The sequence below is a fragment of the Pempheris klunzingeri genome, chromosome 8 (assembly GCF_042242105.1).
Source record: "Pempheris klunzingeri isolate RE-2024b chromosome 8, fPemKlu1.hap1, whole genome shotgun sequence".
Taxonomy (NCBI): Eukaryota; Metazoa; Chordata; class Actinopteri; order Acropomatiformes; family Pempheridae; genus Pempheris; species Pempheris klunzingeri.
Genome location: NC_092019.1, coordinates 23,742,191 through 23,757,834, shown reverse-complemented (window position 1 = coordinate 23,757,834; position 15,644 = coordinate 23,742,191).

The following is a 15,644-nucleotide window of genomic DNA, read 5'->3' as shown; positions in this document are numbered from 1 at the left end:
TGCCAGAGCCAGACAATACTGCGACCCAAAAAAATAGCACCAGGCATGAATGTGATGAAAATCTGTACTCTGGGCTGTGGTGGTGAGTCAGGCAGAAATGATGACTTTAGAATTCTATTTCAATTATATAAATCATATTTCTTCAGTCAGTTTTAACATTAAATGTTCATGGCAGCCGCTGCTGCAGCTTCGGTGTCGACTCAACATAATATCTTGTTGGTCAGAGCAAAACAACGCACCCCCTCCCGAGCAGAACATAATTAACACGGGCGTGATGCCAGTCTCAGTGATGACGTGAAATTAAATGTCAGTCAAGATGTGCTGGTGACAGCAGGAAAATGGCAGAAGGAGGAGAAAAAAACTCATTATTATAACATATTTATCACCTAAGAACCTGGGAGAACTGCTACAAAAGAATCTTTTTCATTTCATTAGTTTTTAATGGGCACAACCTGTATGTCGTTATCGGCAGGCCTGATGGAGCTGTGAGCACAACACACAACTCATTATGATCCTAAAATGTACAAAGGATTCTTTTCCGACTGGTCTGTTGTCACGGATCTTGAACCATATTTACATGACATTCAGAAATATCCTGTAGTAGATACATGTGACATTTCCTTTTCCGCGGGGATGTACAGAGAGAACAATCGAATGGAATAAAAGCATCACATTGTCAGCATATTATCTGCATGGTTATGACAGAATCGCAATAAGCTCTGCTCAACCTATAAAAAATAACAACAACTCCCAGTCTGACAGAGTTATTTATGACTGTTACCGGAGTTACGAGCCCCGAGGTGAACTTACAAGCCTACAGTAACATTTAAGAGCATGTAGACATCTGTTTTTGAAACAGTGGGCAACAGATAACTTTTTCGATTTCCAATGCTGTAAACAACACCAGTAGAAAGTTGTTGAAAAGAATGGCAGCAATGGTATTAATCACAGTGAGTTTTAAAACGAAATGAGAGATGAGGAAGAGATGACTTCACCTCCACGTTGTCTTCATCTCTGCAGGCTCCTTGTTTTCGCGGCACAGGGAGGTGATTCATGCGCAGGCTACCTGTTTGGCACCGTTGGACTGTGTGCGTTGGCCACATTCCTGTGTCAGATTCATCATTTCATGCTTCTCTGTCACTGGAACAAGAAGTTTGTTGCTTTTCATTAGTCAGATTGAGTTGTTTTTCATTTTTCATTTAGAGCCGGTCGAGAGGAGAAAGCCCTGCAGGCTACAGCACTCAGGCTGGATGTTGTAACAGATACTCGACATTAGCCGCACTGACAATGCCCTTGGGCTTCCTGGCAGGGCCAGGCAGGTCCGGGCAGCCCGTTTCCATGTCCGCGTAAAAGCTTTGATTCCACATCATGATAAATGCCTCAATTAACATTCCAGTCCATTAAAGCTTTGACATTTTAACTTCATCCGGACGCTCACGGTTTACAAAAAGCCTCGCTCACGGGCAGAGCTCTTTTTGAAACATGGTCTCACTTGTGAATTTGACAGAACACCTGCATTAAAAGCAACCCGGCTTTAGTGTCCTGTGTGTTTTTACAGAGTGCTTTTAAGCCCCAGTAATGAAAGATAAAGATTTAAAGAGCGGAGGTTTGCAGAGGAGTCACTGAAAGGTTTGCTCACCGGTTGTTCTCAGAACAACTTGGCTTTTTTTTTTTTTTTTTGTAAGTGACTCACTGAAGCCCAAAATAGGTTTAGAGCAAAAGGTTGAAGACTTTCTCAAACAACACACACACACACACACATTATACACACAGGTGTGCATAGTACATACCCCCTGCCCACACACACACACACACACACACACACACACACACACACACATACTTGGAATCATTTTAATAGATGTGTGAAGTTGCAGTTTCTGTGCAGTGTAATGTGGTAGATTAATGGTGGAGATTTATAGATCCATTTTGGATCTGATAAAGAATAATCCTCATGTTGTTCCATGAACCCCAGTTTAGTTAATAAATGAAACACCAACACTGGGACCTTTCTTTTAAAGTCGAACACGGCAGCATCACGGAGGAAAGAGCTGCCGATCAGCTGCATATTGATAGATACTGTTCTTTGGGAGTGAAAGACAAAGACATAGACGTAGTTCTTTGTGGGAGAGAAACATACTTAATGTGTCTCTTTTCCTGATTTCTTTTAAAGAGCAACACAACACACAACAATACAAAAAATGTATTTACAACACCCAGTTTTAGCTTGAACATGCAAGCGACTAGTTTCGGTGCTTAAACAAACTGTTTCACAGCATCAGATGACGTTAGAGACCTTAGTTATTTGCGGGAGATGAAAATGCTCATATGTTACTTTGGGAGTCTTTGGGAAATTTAACTATTCTGTCATTCCACTACGCTGCACCCTCAAGACAAGGCAGTGACAACGTTTGAGGTTCCCCCGTAACAAACTAATTATCTCTGAGAATTCTCTTGCAAAAAAACATCCTGTGCACTTAAAATTAGGGCTCCTTCTGGGTTTCAGGTGTTTGGTGAGCCGCTTCTGATGATCAGCTAATATAATTATCTGCTGTGAATACTCGCTCCCAGAAAGTGCAGTCAGTGGACTTTAATCCAAACTGATCTGATGCTCGGTGCCTCCCTGTTTTTTTTTATCTTTTGGAAAGACATGATCTGCAGAGGCTGATTTTGTATCTCAGTATGCTCCAGTTTAATAACACACTAGTGAAGTATCTCACTGTCAGACACCAGCTTGCATTTGGCTCTTCAGAACTCTGGGACTCTGCAAAGAACACAGGTACATGAACAGCATGAGTGCAATCCAGAAAACCTGAAGGACTTGTCTGACAGCTGTGTTATCACGGCGTTCATGAATATAGACAGCATTGCCTTCTCCTGTTATTGTGACTCACATTGAGCAGCCAGCACAGAAAATCTCGCAATTTAACTGTTGATCTCCATCAGCTTCTGATGGTCTTTGTAGTCCACTGACTGCACCACAGCGGAGATGAGCCACACATGGGACAAAGTCGTTGCTCAAGTCATAAATAACCCCTAAAGTTTTGGCTATGCAGTCCAGAGTCGAGCCCCCGAAATGCGACAGCTACAGGGATAGTTCAACATTTTGGGAAACACACTCGTACCCTAATATTCACCCTTTTTTTTTTTTTCAGCTCAAATTCCTCTCATTGTTTTGTGTTGATAGCAGTTTTTAGTTTTTCATTGATGAACAAAATTAAAATGTGTTTTGTTGGATTTCTAGGATGCTCTGAAATGTTTGATTTTCCTCTGACATTGTCGAGCTTTGTTGTTTGCTTTAGAGTAGTTTGAAGCGTTAAACATTTGAGTGCTTTTTTTTTCTTTTCGTGTGGCAGTTTCAGCGAGGCCAATTTTTCTGTCATGATAATTCCTTTTAATGGTTTCGTTTATTTAAAAGTTTGTTTTCTTGGTCATCTTGGGTTTATTCGGTTTGCTTTTCAGTATTGGTGCTTGTGTTTGTTTGTTTCTAAAGGTTTTGCACTGTTTTAATATACAACGCCCGTCTTTGTGTCTGAGCTGCTCTTGGATGAATATATGTTGCTTGTGCAGATCTCAGACTGATTGTACAGGAGACAGGAGACTCCTGCAGGAGACAGTGAGGGAGAAAAGCTACGATTATACTGGTGGTAAAATGGCCTTGAGTACCATCCAGTTATTCCGTAAGAAGTCCTTAGTTACAGTCAACAATAGTAGCTGTTGTCGCTCCCGAGGATGAAGATGCAGCTGAAAAATGAAAAGAAACATGTGCACTGTCAACTCCCATCATTAAGGTAATTCTGTGTTCAATGTTGTGGTTTATTTTGTCAGTGTTTTGTGTCAGTGATTCCTTTAGTAGTAGCAGGTCCTGTATCACCCTGTCGGGGTTTGTTTTGCAAAAATGACTCAAAAATGGCTCACTGTACATTATCCATGACTTTTTTTTTAATATCTTTTTACACAGCAATAGTTGATGTGTGTGGAGGAGGTTTGTTAAGATTTGTAAAGAGAGAATTACTCAAGTGACATTACGTGGGTTACCTTAGTTTGGGCTTGGAGACAGAGAACTGGTGTTACATACTGGGGTCAGGTTGTTGGAATTGTGTAGGTGCTTACCAAACTGGGTGGGTGAGTTGCATTATGGGGAATCAGATATATGGTTAGATATGCGAGAGCTCTGACTCAGTAGTGTATTAACTGTACCAGGCACTCATAGGTAAACCCAGACCCAACACGGTGGGCTGTGTTAGTATTACTTTAAAGACAGCGTGAAGGTAAGAACAGAACATTATGTTTAGCCATAAACATGAAAATACATGAAATATCTCAATCTAAGGATGCAGGATGTCTAAACCTGCAATCCAAGTGTTGTGCAGCGAGAGCGACGAGGAATAAACAAACAAATGGGACGACTATTTGACACTGAGGAATTAACTGAGTCACTTTGAGGTGTATAAACAAAATGAGTAACAGAAACACAAATACTGTAACAAGTGCAGAGAATTATTTGCAATTTCTGGGCACCGATTATTGACCTGAGAAAATACAAACATGGAGCGGTGGCTGTTGCATTTGTCGTGCATAATACTCATGATGAACAAAACCTTGAGCCAGTGCTGTCAGGAAATCCGCTAAAAAGAGGTTTTGCTGTATCAAAGGTAAGAGAAGCTTTGATGATTAATAGTGAAACATTCATCACTTCATGGACGCCTCAGTCGATGTACAGTATCTTTTCTGCAGGGCTCGGTATCCACACTGCATTAGCATGCGTTACAGACTGACCTAACCTCTCCCTAATCACCTTGCCCATATGACGGGCACATCAATTATTGAGCCGTTAATTATTGGCTCAAACAGATGTCAGTCAAGTGAGACGGACACTTTGACCCTGATGAATAACTCAGTGCTATAAACACACAGCGAGAGAGTGTGTCTGACCGTCCGGCCATGAGCACTCGTGTATGAACCCATCTGAGAGGTGCTATAAATTTCAAGGACGGGGAACTAGTAAAAGGAGAGCTTCCATGACAACGACTGGCTCATATATCAGACTCTATGATGGTTTAAATACTTACACGGCTCCATTTCACCTCAAGGAACCAAAAAAGCATCCCGGCAGAAGACATTAACACGTTTAATTTGGGCCATATGGAGAGAAAGTATCTGTAAAAGAGCCGGAGATACTGGATGAAAGATCCAAAGGTGCTACGCAAGGTGGTGGTGGTGGTGGTGGCTGCAAGATCACAATCTCTTAATATAACCTTCCTGGAGCCCTGCAGAGGGAAAAAAGCTGAGCTTAGAGAGTGATTTTATCTTGTGCTCAGGCTTATTGAGCTTATTTTAGTCAGTTCAGTTTGTAGAGAGCTGTGCTGAAGCTCTCAGAGTTCAGACTTTCATTCTCTCTAGGGCCACCGATGCTGACAATCTATGTTCATTTATCATACTTGTGGTGCATTGGATGAAAGCGTCGGTGAAGTGGTTCTGTATGTGTTATATAAGATAGATAGAATACATTTGCTGGTAGATGATTATGTCAAAGGTGATATTCTCTATTTCTTATTGTTAACAAAAAATATCCATTAAAAGACTAAAACCTACACGTCTTGTCTGTGCATTCATCTTATGACTCTGTGCCATAGAGCTCCGTTGTTCTCAGATAACATTAAAACAACACTGGGTGACATGTTCACTACCTTATTCTAGTTTACTGCATTTTGACTCAGTTCCACAAACACAGTCCTGCTGTTCCTGTTGTAAAGTTTGCTAAAACACTAGTTTTCAGAGGATGTTTTTTTCATCTTTGATCAAAACTATCTAAAAGTGAAATGAAATATTCAGTATTTCCCTTCCAAAAGAGTTTCCCCTCATCACATTGTCTGTGAAGATTCAGGTCATGGTTTATCCAGAAGGCTCATACTGTTACCAGTGTGGAGAGTGTGCTGGAATATAATTAGAAAGCTGAATCATCCCATAGACTAGATGAAATGACACAGTGTAATGAATTCTGGCTAGTTTTCCATTTCAAATCAGTGACTAAACTGTCAGACTGGTGACTAGACACCACGGTACTATGGTATCTCAGAGCCACAGACTGCTGGCCTCCCGTCGCCCCGCGGATGATAGAAATTGTGTTTGGGACGAACGGAGATCTTCCCCAGGACGCCTCTGGGGTGAAAAGGATTTATGTATGTATGTTACAGCCATCACTCAGCAAATGCCAAAGAGAACTGAGCGCTGACTGTAACGGAGAGTGTTATCCTACTACATCCTGGTTCCAAGCAAGGTGTCCCGAGTCCTGATGATATCTATAAAACACTAAAATGTGTTTGGGTCTTCGACATTCCCCTCCAAACTGTCCCTGTTTTCACAATTTAAATAAGAATCATAATATAGTAATTTATTATATTCAGTCCCACTGATTATTAGCTAATCCAATATAAAAACATAGGCAATGCACCACATGCACCATTAACAACTAACATCTATGATTATAAGAAATAACAACATTACTGAAGAACAACAGTAGCAACTTTTTGTCACCTCCTAAAGGAAAGTTCATCCATAGCTGCTGTACTTTTAACAATTGTACCACCTGCAGGCAATGAGGCAATTTATTGCTGCTGTCTCACTTGTTCCACCTGCAAAAATAGGATCCACAGTAAAAATGGGTCATCCAACTTCCAGTGGAAACAAATCAAACAAATGCAGCTATAAAATTCAACTGGTGGTTGTAAAACACCAAATGTTAGCTTTTAAACGTTTTTGTAAACATTTTATAAATGTAATTCAGTCACGTGTCCGAACCGTCCATGATCCGCTCTGGATAACAAGCGTTTTCTGGCACTCAACCAGTGGCGCACTTGGGCTGTCTGAGGGGCAGGGGTAGAGGAAGTAGGGAGGGCACCAGCTGCAGGAAACAGAGACGCATTTACACTTTCAAACTCTGGTTAAGATTACATTTATTTTATTATGCTGACTCAGACTTAAAGTATAACTATTACTACTCTGTTATAAAAACACACAGGGAACTATTAACTCTGTAGATTCATTGTCTAGAATGTAGGCCACCGTAGAGGGCACTGTGTCATGTTTTATTTCCCATAATGCCATACAAACAGGAACTTTTGCAGCCATTACCCCCACCCCATCCCCCATGAGTCCTGTAACGCCCTTTTGCTTGTCTATAGGCTCCTTTAGGTAGAGCGCATCTGACTCTATACGCTCACTACACAAGTTGCATAGGGCCCTGCAATTCAGGCAAAGGCCCTGCCTCCCCCTCATGTCAAAGAAGGGGCCACTGCTTACAACTTCGATGAGAGGATGAAGTAGAATTATCCTCCTGGTGACGAAAAGACAGAAAGAAAAAATGACATCATGAAAGTGAACTGTGGCAACAGCAATCAGGTTAACTTGTACTCTCTCCGAGTTTAATGTCAGCACATAGCAGCAGCAGTAAGTGGATGCTCTCTCTGGTCCGTCTGTCGTCAACCAGCTCAGCTGTGTCTTGCTTACTCGCTGTATTTTCTGGAATTTTTTGCAGAAGGAATTTAGTTGTAGCCTCTTAAAGTATGAATGACAATAGTGATAGTGAGCTACTTGCTACGGTTGCATTTCTGGTATCGAGGAAAAGAGGAAAACTTGACAAACGAGAGGGCCGAGAATTCCGAGCTTGTGCAATGTGACAGTGTGTTGATCTTATTTGAGTAAATGATAACCATCAAGCCAAGTCATAGTATAAATAGTATTTTATGTCTGAAAACGTGGGGGGGGGGCTAGTTTGAATGGGCCTGATGCAGCTGACTGAATGATGGTATTGCCATCTATAATTTACAGGTGCTGCGCTTAAGTTTGTCATTAGAGGAGATTCATTATGAATCAATTCATCATTAATTCATTAATTAGAATATTCAAATCTTTACACATTTAAGATTGTATGACAGCAGCGCATTTGTGTAAATGGCTGCTTAACTAAGTGTGTGAAACACTCTCACGCAGACAGTCGAGGCCCAGGCACACAGCTGTGTGATGATGAATATCAATAATAGGTTGGATTTATCTAGCGCATTGCAAGAAACCCAAGGATGTTAGAAATGGTTTTATTATACTTTGTTGAGACATACTGAAGTAAACACAGCCCTTTGGCTTATATTTACATCTTAGCCAAAGCTAACAGTGTAATAATACTGTGAGGACTGGACTAATTACCAGGCAGCTGAGCCAAAGCTCAGCATTATATTATATTATTTTCTGCTTTTTATACTGTCTATCATCTCCCATTTATTTTAATATTAACAAGAGTCTGTAGAAAATATTCTTTTGTTTGTTTTGACTTCATTCTGCTCTGTACTTCTCTTCCTTACTCGGGCCGACAAATGGAACAAACTGTTGTAAAGGAGGGAGGATGGCAGTGGGAGCACTGGGGTGTCAGGTGTGACTGTGTGATAATGGCAAATGGGTTACATGGCACGTAGGTCAGGAAGGAGGGGGCCCTCCTTCCTGACCGGGGTGGGAGGGGGGTCACTGCCAGCTCTGAATATGAAAGTCTTATTTTAAAACTTTATTTTTTGCACATATCAAACCATACGACCTGTCTGCAGTCACGGCGTGAGACACTGGAGAACTGGGTGGATTAGATAAGCATCAGTCTCACAGCGATAAACCACGGGAGCTTATGAGCCAAGGCTGCTGTGGTTTTGTCGCTGTGGTAACCGTTTCCTCAGCCACATCTTCTGCCTGCAGGTCAAACATGGATGAAATATCTCACAGCCTGTAGCTCAGGGAGTTAAAAGTTCGCAGAAGCACCCCCCCACCCGCTGCCGCCCCCAGTCGTCACTGAAATATCATAAGATCACATAACGGAACATGACGGAAATATTTTCAGAATTATCTCTGTAATGAGACTATCACCGTGGCGACATCCCAAGGTTACCGGTGACAGTCAGGACAGGTGACGCATGCCAACGGCTATGGAGATCCCAGCAGGCAACAGTTGTGACTTTCAGGAGGTCTGACCTTGTGTTTTGCCTTGACATATCAAATGCAGGCAGGCAAAACAGCACTTTGATATTACCCGTCTGCTGACATTTCTGTTCATTCACAGGTAGGCTAAAGGCGGACAGGGTTGTTGGCAATTTTAAATCACTTCATATTTTCATAACATTTTCACAGTTCTCTTTTTGCAGTTCTCGGTGATATTTGATATACGGACACTTACATTGGAAAAAGAAAAGAAAAGTCCTCTGGTGCACACGAATTCATGCATTTTAGATTTCTGGCAGCACCACCAGCATTGCGTTTGGAATAAATTATATCTGAAATGCACTGATAAGTGAGAAGTTGCTGCAAAAATAGATGACATTATTGCCAAGGTAAACCTGGTCAATGACTAATTTGATGACTGATTTCCCAGGGGCACGAGCGGTCTCGCTTCTTTCCATATTTTCCACATGAATACGGGTACTGCAGGAAAATACATGCAAACATTAAAACGTGTGCTTTCAGGTCATCTTCAGTGTCAGGACTAATCAGGAAATCATCCCAAAACAGACATGTTTTTTTTTAAGTGATTTCTTTATAACGAAATGCATTTTGTTACAATTGTAAAGAAAATTATAGCGTATAGTGTAAGCAAGAAGAGAAAAACACATGATTCTCTTACAGGTCTGTTCAGGTCTCTGGTAACTGCAAATGCATCAGTTTTGTAAGAGAGTGATTAGGGGATATTATTTTCTGGGCCTCTCTTGAAAACAGACCTGTTTTCTCCAGATACTGTTGGACTGGTGCAAATATCATATAGCTATAGTGCACTGCTGCCCTCACATGGCCACCAGACAGAAATACAGTTAGAAGGGTTGAGCCCAATGATCTGTAAAGCCACTGATGAGCAGCAACACGGTTAAATTGAAAGTACATTTTCATTATATTTTGGCAGTATTTGTCTGACTAAAGGCCTCGTCACAAAGTCTGTCACATGAAGCGATATTTTTTACAGCAGTTTAATCCAATGTTAATGTCCATGTGAATGACACTGTTCCTTGTCAACAGAAGCCTGGAAGCACTTTTAGGATGAGCTTATTTTGTGTCTGACTTAATTGTGTAATAGAATGATTAGGCTAAATGGAACAGCTTCACATCACACATACTGAGTGTGTTCCAATAATCATACCAGCATAGAGACATATTTAGTATGTCCCAGTGCATAGTATGTCAGATACAGTAGCCAAAACACCAGGACTTACTGCATCCCTTCCAGCTCAGCGACTGGCATTGTGTTGTATCTTTGAGGTAAGAAATGAAGCACCAGTACTCAGCTTTTGCTCTACTTGCACTTAACACAATTTGCAGTGTTTCCCTCAGCACAACATTGTTTTTGACATTTGTGACCACGAACAAGTTGATCCACTGACAATACTTAGAGATCAGTATGAGATATTTGTTCACAGCAGTGATGATTCATCAGTAATTCAATATCAGCAGCTCTGTCAGCCCTGCTTCATTACTTTGGATTTCCATTTGGACAGCTGAAGCCAAAACTCTTCAAATCCACTCAAGTCAAAGTAAGAGCAGATATTCAGCGTTTGGCATTTTAAAAGCAGTGTTGACACCTCAATATACTGTTGAAGGAAACATTTATACACAAAGTGAGTATAATATTCAGTATCTGTCACTTTTTAAATAAAAAGAAATCTGAATTCACAGTTTTGAATGGAACAAGGATTTTCCACATCCATCTCAGGAGCTCTGCCAAAGAGTGGGAAGAGCCAGATTTGGACTTGAATTAATCAGCATCAATTCTAACTATGACAGATTCAGCAAATGCAGCAAATACAAATACAATCGGCCATGAGCACGGAGAGGAATCCTTTTAATATGTCAAAACTTTAGCGCAGTTGTCACAGTCAACATATGAAAACTGTAATACAAAAACCTTAATGACCAAAATGTCAAAACGCCCACAAACATTTTGTTCCTACTGTATTCTCTGACTTGGCAGGCTGCAGACAGTCACATCCTGCACAGTTCAAAAAAGTAATTTTGTTGCCAGGGAAACTGTGAAAAGGTCTGCAAACAGCTGAATTCAGTTTAAAAGACTTTGATATCCTCAGACAGGCAGAGATGGACTCGACCATTATCACTGTACATTTTAGAATTGTGGGCTGGTGCAGACTGCTGAGTCTGAAAAGTGGGGAATATGTCTGAACATCCAAAAGTGCGTCTATTCATCAGCTTTAACATTCAGCTGAGAATGATGTTCTTTCAGCAAGGCCCCTCTGATGTATTGTTCTTTTGTAGTACACCTTGGATGAAAATTCAGTATGTAAAAAGTGTCTGACACCCCTCTGTTCAGAGCAGCTATAATCAGACGTCTTTGAGCGTACTGACACCTCTACAGCTCAGAGAAAGGAGAGGCATCATCTAACATAGCTGCATCGCAGACTATAGACTTTACTTTAGGTTCACACACCTGCTTTTCCATGTTTTGGCAATTTGTGAAATTAAACCTAAATGAATTAATTGATGTGGCCACTTGTGGGCAGTGGAAACAAGCTGTAAGCCGACATGCAGTAATATCACCTTTTAAGTTATATGGTGCTCATGTTGGCAAACAGCTTCATACCAAAACAACAGAATAGACCGATTTCCTATGATTCCCAAAAACACATAGATTAGCTTTTTCATTGCCTCTATAGCACAGATGGGGGCCGCCCACAAGCAAGCAAATAACTTTAGTCACATTAGCTATGAAAGTTAACATTGTGAACAGTCACAGCTCGGTTAGGTTTAGGCACCAAAACTGGGTTAAAATATAATGTAAAAAGTGAAGTATGTAACGTGATGTGAAGGATGTTACATTATGTACATGGCATAACTTATGTTACATTACAACCTGCTCCCCGTGCAGACTGATCCTCCAGGAAGTGCACCAGGTTTTGAAGCTAATTTGACAAATGCTCGACTATGTTCGCCCGCTAGCCAGATGCTAATTTAGTCTGTCTGCAATTTGGTGCTAAATAGGTGGAATGCAGTCAGGTGATGCAGAATGGAACTCTGCAGCTCTGCAAAACCAAAGCAATGATCTGAAAGATGCAATAAAACACTAGAGGACTGAGGGGAAGTGCAGAGAGTCGGATCGTACATCTGTGTTCATTATTATTACATGGGATTTTTTTCACACACAGTCATATAATCCATTATTAATGTGTACGAAAAAAAATCTGTCCTCTCTTTCTCTCCATCTTTTCGCAAATGTGGGTGAAAACACATTTAGATTTGGCCCGGCATGCAAGGATCTGTTGATCATGTGACCTCCTTCAAGCCCTTCAGCAGGCTGACAGTCTTACCCCTTAAAAACCTGAATCCACCTCACTGTCTGCCATTGTTATATGGCCACCGTTGGCTCTGGTAATAAGATGTCGAGGACACCAAGCGTCCTCTGAATCTTTGACAGGTTCCGTGGGCACAGCTCAGGCCTCATATTATCCAGTAAACTGCAGCTATTAGTTCTGGACCAGCTCTCCAAGCCATGTACTTGGAAAAACACCAGTGATACTTACTAAGCGCTCTTTCAAAGGGAGAGGACAGATACTGACAAACCATAATGGGATCTATAGAATGAACCATTCTTTCACTGGACAGTAAATACATCTCCAGGATCTGTTTGAGTGGTTGCAGTCATACTGACTCTGCCATACTCACAGTGGGAAAGATCAGGGGTTAGACTCTCCCAGTGGAAAGATAGTATTCGCATACTGGGGTTGGTATTTATTTTATGCTTAAACCTTTCATCAGATGCTTGTGATTTAACTTTCTGGACAGAGTTAGCGGGCAGCGCTCCCAGTAAAAGCAGCATGTGACATAGTGACTCAGAGTGTCCAACATTTGTTTTAAGCTCGATGAAAGCAAAATGCCATCCAGAAAGTTGCCTTGTATGTCTCTTCTGTGGTTAGTGGTGGTTCTCAACATGAAGAAAAGGGCACGCTGTGGAAAAGCAGAGTGCCACATAACTTATGAAATGTAATAAAAAATGTCTGTTAATGTCACTGAACACATCAATTTGGAATCTTTATGGTTACCATTCAACAGATTTGTAAAATAGTTTGGAGGCATCTTTCCTCGTGAACAGCTGTACTCTAAAGCTTTTTCATAATGCAATGAGATCCAGTCAGGCTTAAAGGGTCAGTTCACCCAAACTACACTCAGAAAAATCATATTAAAACATATGTGTTGGAAGGGCATACTGAAGTTATTGAAAAAATGACAACATAATGAAAATGAACTAATACTTTATGACTAATTACTCTCTAGAGGTATTTATCCAGGTTCAAAGCTTGGATTTGGAAACAGCAGTTGATTTTGCACTGGTATTTGATCATATCACACGACCAGCAACTTCATCAGCAGATGCCACTTTTTTTCTGAGCACTTTGAACACTTTTCATCTACTGATGAAGATGTGATATGATTGAAAGCTCCAGAGGTTTGGGTTTTATCTTTCCAGGTCAGGATTTGTGTTGCCACACCAATTCAGTGGAGGTGAATAGTGTTCTTTTTATGGTGCGCACAGGATTAAAATGTTATTACATTAAAAAACTGCACCGTGCCAAAGCATCTGTTTTCAGAAACAGCGTCTCCGCTGATCAAGATAATCCACAGAGCTCAATGTGAACACTTTTCAAGGACTAACTTAGTCATAGTTGCTCTGAGCACTTGACAGTGTGTTGTGTGGATTATCCAGAGGAACAATTGCGCTATTTGTAGAAGGAAAATAAGTCTCTACAATAAATGTTCAATGCTGCGAGCACCAAAAAGAAAATCTCATTCTCCACGATGTTGGAGTGATGGAAAAAATCTCAAAACCTGAGCAGACGATTAGAAACCACTAGAGATCAGAAAATGTTTAGTCATTTGAGGGACATCATCAAGGCCACGAGGGCTCCGGGCCACTTCAGAGAGTACGAGTTTAAACGGTTATTGATCCCTGCGCTGTGCTTCTTCACAACTCCTCTTTCTATCTGCTGACTCTCTCCTCCAGTGGTGTGTGGGCGTGCTGGATGAACAGGCGGTTAATGAGGTTGTAAGGACTGTAATTGACAGGAGCAGGGGGTAATTTCTGCACAGATACTTGAGACTTGGCCAAACATGTGAACTGAGTTCAGACGACTCATCTGCTGAGGTGAAGTGTCAGGATGGAGCACAGCCAAGAGCTGAGAGACGAGAGGAGGCAGGCGGTGGAAATATGGGAGAAACACGGGGCCTGGAACTGACGGAGCTTAGCCAAGGAAGTGGAAAATGTGGCTAGAGGTAGGGCTGTAGTATGTATTTTCATTATCAATCAATTGACAAACACTTCAGCTTTACTCCTCAAGATCAGTTTAATGATTGTGGTGAGAGCTATTACTCAACCCAGTGGTGGAATGTAACTAAGTACACTTCTGACATACTTGTACTTTACCAGAATACTTTAATTTAACACTACTTTACAGCTCAGAGGGAGATATTGAACGTTTTACTGTTACATCTGCACTGCATCTATTTGACACTTCATATGCACAGCTATGATATGATACAGTACTGCACAACTGATCCACCCTGTAGTATAGAAAGCATCTAAAATTGGCTCAGCAAGATTACAAGTATTATTTAGTGATAAAAACAGAATAATATATTCCATACTAAAAGAACTATAAGCTGCACACTGAGTACTTTCACTTACTTTCACAACATTTTGCTGATTACAACTTTGTACTTTCACTTAAATAACAGGACTTACTTGTAATGGAGTGTTTTTAGACAATGATAAAAACAGAGATGTAATGTCAGTCAGTTATCTGGGCATCGGCATGGAGACTACAAATGGAGGTGTGGAGTTTGATCTGGATGATGTGGGTGGTGAAAGGAAAGAAGGGTCTATAGAAAACATGCTATCAAGTTGCATTGTGGGAATTGTAGGATTCAGCAATTTAGGAGTTTGAGCTCGATGTCTTGGTCTCTGCTGCACTGACTTTGACCACTCTTATTCAAATATCTTCTTCTCCGCTAAGGTGCAGTGCTAAATTCATCATTTAATATCTATTTAAAATGTCATAAAATGGTGAAAAATGCATCACAATTTCAAATTGTCTTCATATAGTTTGTCTGACGAAGAGTTCATAATCCAAATATCTTCAGTTTTCAATGACATTAAACAGAAATGCACCAAATTATTGCATTTGAAATTCCAGCATGTGGAAGATGAGGCTCGGTGATGGCGGTGATGCCCAGACGTCTCCTCTAGCTCCACCATGAGGTCAACAGTTGTGCCTTTTTAGTAAAATGTCTTTACCTTGCAAAGGAGCTGCTCACCTGACTAAAAAACGGCTCAACTATTGGATGAATTGCAATGAAATTTGGCGCACACGTTCCCCTTGCCTCAACGCAGTGTTTCCCAGTCCTGGTCCCACTGGGGGCCCACTGGTCACCCACTGGGGGCAGGGAAAGATCACAAACATGCAGAACAGTGGACCTCCAGGACCATACTGGGAAACACTGGCCTAACATTTCATGTGGCACAGAGAACATGATAAAAAATGAGCTGCTTAATGCCAGCACCATGGTGAGGTTAGCATTTAGCTAAAAGCACACACTGTGCTCTCTTAGTTTTGTTTGCT